Source organism: Gracilinanus agilis, chromosome 1 (genome assembly GCF_016433145.1).
Source record: "Gracilinanus agilis isolate LMUSP501 chromosome 1, AgileGrace, whole genome shotgun sequence".
Classification (NCBI taxonomy): Eukaryota; Metazoa; Chordata; class Mammalia; order Didelphimorphia; family Didelphidae; genus Gracilinanus; species Gracilinanus agilis.
The window spans coordinates 218,632,425-218,636,129 of NC_058130.1; positions in this window are offsets into that span (position 1 = coordinate 218,632,425).

Here is a 3,705-nt window from a genome sequence, read left to right on the forward strand (position 1 = left end):
TTTATTTTTCTCAGAAAAATAGTGCAATTTAGTACACTTCTGTGCTGTTTTCTTCTAATCCTGAGCAAAGGCGAGAATAATTAATAACATGAAAAATACTTATTAATCAAAAAATCTTATTTTAAAATAATGAGTAAAAGCAATGAGTTGATAGAGTATTTAACTGGGAATCAGGAAGGCCTGAGTTCAAATCCAGCATTTATACAAACTGTGCCACCCTGTACAAATCACTTGACTTCTGTTTGCCTCAGTTTCCTCAACTATAAAATGGGGATGATAACAGAATCTACTTCCCAGGGTGATTGTGAGGATCGAATGAGATAAAATGTGTAAAAAAAGTACTTAGCATAGTACCTGGCATATAGTAAGTGCTAAATAAATGTTTATGCCCTTCCCCAAATAATGAAGAAGCAGCTGAGGCAGCAAGAGTCAAGCAGCCTGTGGAGTCCAGAACACTAGGTTCTAGTCTCAGTTATATGTGACTTTAGAAGACTCTCTTCCTCCTTCATTTTATAAATGAGGAAACTGAAGTCCTGAGAAAAATAAATGATTTGCCCAATGTCACAGAGCCAGGATTTTATTTCAGGTTTTCAGGCTCCCAATCTAGCATTCTTTCCACTGTATCATGTGGTTACTTTCTTTGTCTACCTAAAGGATGAAAATGATTGGACCAGGCGATCCCTTAAGGTCTTTTACAAGGATTTTTACAATTTTATGAATTTACCATGAGTAAAATTATTTAAACCATCCATGATGACATTATATTGCTATTATCTATTGAATATACACTAAAATATCACCAACCCAGACCTTCATAATGCTAGGGTGGGCTCTCTAGATATTACATCAAGCATTTTGGATATTAAAGAATATCTACACCTATTATCTTATTGGATCCTGAGAGATTACTCCCAGGACCCTGTGCAGCACATAAAAAGCCAGAAGTCATTTTTTTTAAATAATGAAAGGGTCAGAAACAGCATCTCTGATGCTATACCTCTTATTAGCAGAATAATTGGATTACTGTTTTGCCTGACACAAAACTCTTGATACAATACCCCAGTCTACTCATCAACTATAAACATGACCCACTGGATGACTTGTGAGTTTTTTTTTCATCCTGCACTCAATGCACAAACTGGAAAGTTAATGACTACTCATGAGAGTTGGAGGTTGCTCTGGATGACTTGAACACACGCCATGAGCAAAGGGGCAAAAATCAATGGGTCAACTGCAGCTTCCTGCCTAGGAAGTATTAGTCAGGAACTCTGAATTCTAGTCCTATTTCTGCCACTGATTCTCTGTGAATCATTTGGAGTCCATGGACCTCAATTTCCTCATCTCTCAAAAGAAATCAATTTATAAACACTTATTAAGCACTTTTGTTATTATTGCTGTTATTGAGTCATTTTTCAGTTGTATGACTCTTGGTGACCCCATTTGAGTTTTTCTTGGCAAAGACACCAGAGTGGTTTACTAGTTCCTTTACCAGTTCATTTTATAGTTAAGGAAACTGAGGTGAATAAGGCTAAGTGACTTGCTCAGGGTCACACAGATAATTAGTGCCCAAGTTGAGATTTGAATGATGAGTCTTTCTGACTCCAGGTCTTGAACTCTATCCACAGCACCACCTACCTGCCTTATCAAGCATCTACTATATTCCAAGGTGCTGTGCTAAACCCAAGGGGTACATAGGAGAAAAAGAAAGGTGGTCCTTTCCCTCAAGAAGCTAATGAAGAAATATTACATAAAAAGAAAGCTGAAAGAGGGTTGGCGAGGCCCCGGGTGGGTACCCTGCACAAAGGATATGCTTTCAGTGGAGTCCAAATGACAGGCATAAATTGGATTAGAGGTATCTCCCATCCTACCTCTGGCTGCTCTCTAATGCTGCCCCAACCAGATAAAAATATAATTGAGAAATATTTAACAAAATAAATAAAAACACAACAAAACAGGTAATATTCATTTTATAAATAAGTCAATGTACAGCCTGCAACAATTCTTACATCTTGTTTAGTGCTATCAGCCACCTTTCTATTTGAATTTGATACCCCTGGATCTCCCCCCAACTCTAAGTTCAGCCTCAAAAACAAGGATTCAAGCTTTGTCAGTCCATAATTTGTTTGTTGTTCTTCTTGTTTTCTTTTAGCCATACTGTTTACACCTCAGGGTGAGAAGAAATCTGTCTATAAGCAAATAAAATCAGCATTTTCCCCTCCTTATTCAGGGGGGAAAAATCCCTTGCCAAATGGATGAACTGATATAATTACTGTAATGTCTACTTCCATCAAATGGTAGGTTGCTTGTTTTGAACCTGTTTAAACAAGATTTTAAAAAATTTACTCATGTATATTTATACTGACTATGAGCTTTAAGAGATAAAGACCATATGTGTGCTGAAATAAAGCAACACAGTAAATTTACCTTGTATTTCCTTAAGCAAACCTAATGGAGATTGTAGGAGAAAATTAGAGCTAGAAAGTCACAAGTCAAATATAAAACTAATTCTTGTGGATTGAATCCACTTCAATAAAAGGGTCTTTTTAAATTTTTTAAAACTCTTACTTTCTGTCATAGAAATGATATTAAGTATTGGTTCCAAGGCAGAAGAGCAATAATAGCTAGGCAATTGGGGTTTCATGACTTGCCCAAGGCCACAAAGCTAGGACCACTGAGCCACCTAGATGCCCCTGTAGAGTCTTGATAACTGCTAGATAGTACTATTTCATTTCATTATGTAGAATAAACTTCATTTCTAAATAGGAGGATCAATTCTTTTAAGGATGTGTCAGAACTAGTTCAAATCAAGTAAGAAAACTCTTTGTTAATAAACATTCAGCATAAGCATTTATACCTGAAATTCAGCAAATGCTACAAATGGAGCTTTCATTATTGTTTTGTTGATATTCTAGACTTAACAAAATGGTAATAATACAGATTAAACTTAAATGTACATCCAGAATATATTCTTATACCCCTAAATGCTTCTCTAAATTCTCACCAATAGATTTCCCCACAGGATTATAGGCAAGAATGTGCTGGTAAATGTTTAACAATTGTCTCCCTGAAAAAGACAAATGTACGCACAACATACTTTAAACTTTAATTTGCAATATTAACATTTTCTCCATTATATTCTTGTGTCTAGACAATCAACAAGACAATAAATCAGGTCCTGATTTGTAGCTTTTTCCTTTTGCTGAGATGAAAATATTCACACTGAAAATTTAACAATCTGCTTATAAAAGCCAATTTGAACTGCTTCCAGCACCATCCCGATTCGGTGACCCATTTCAAGAGCTGATCTGAAAGAAACAAAGTCTGATCTCTCCACCATGTAAAAATGGCAGGAAGTGTTTGTGAAGGAGGAAATCTAGCCCTTCTGTTTTCAGTCAGCTCCGACAGTTACCAAAGAGAGAAATTGTAAACTGCTTTTTGAAACTAGACATTGTTTGGTAGAACCATGTCCTCCAATTAATCAAGCATTTACTAAATACCTACTATGTGCCAGGCACCAAACTAGATGTTGAGCCAACAAAGAAAAAAATCAAACCATCCTTGCCCTCGAGGGCATCCTACATCCTACCAGACAATCTTTATCACTGGGTGTCTATAACATCCACATCCTAAAATGATTTTTTAAACTTACTTTGTATATATTTTGTATTTAATTGTAAATGTGGGTGTTATCGACACCCAGTGATA